We start from the raw sequence: 346 nt of genomic DNA, 5'->3' as shown, positions 1-346 counted from the left end.
TTTTAGCAACTTTTACCTCATAGTCGTAACGAGTGTAATAGTGACGACCATAAGTAGCCCAGTGCTGGCGGACAATGTCTTCAACCGTCACCAGTTTACCGTCACCGTCAATATTTCCCTTGTTTTTGTGAGCAAGTATTGACATCCAGGCAAGAACTGCCCAAATCCCGTCTTTCTCGCGGATATGATCCGATCCTATGAAAGATCTTCCCTTCAGAACCGTAAACGTTGATTTTAAGTTATTCAAGATGTGTGAGTGTGGAAATAGAAACTAACCAGTTCCAAAACTCTCTTCCCCACATACAGAACACATACCGCCATCCATCAGATTACCAAAAAACTTCCA

The 346-nt window shown here is 42.5% G+C and overlaps 1 long non-coding RNA gene across 1 annotated transcript; it reads right to left on the bottom strand.

Moving 5' to 3' along the window:
* Positions 1 to 128: 128 nt before the first annotated feature.
* LOC104775370 lies at positions 129 to 346 on the bottom strand. The gene is made up of 2 exons (XR_765871.1): positions 277 to 346; positions 129 to 195 (listed from the first exon to the last, which is right to left on the bottom strand). It is a non-coding gene; the product is annotated as an uncharacterized LOC104775370 (long non-coding RNA).

This window comes from Camelina sativa, unplaced genomic scaffold, assembly GCF_000633955.1.
Source record: "Camelina sativa cultivar DH55 unplaced genomic scaffold, Cs unpScaffold13047, whole genome shotgun sequence".
Taxonomy (NCBI): domain Eukaryota; kingdom Viridiplantae; phylum Streptophyta; class Magnoliopsida; order Brassicales; family Brassicaceae; genus Camelina; species Camelina sativa.
This window is presented reverse-complemented; position numbering and strand designations above follow the sequence as displayed.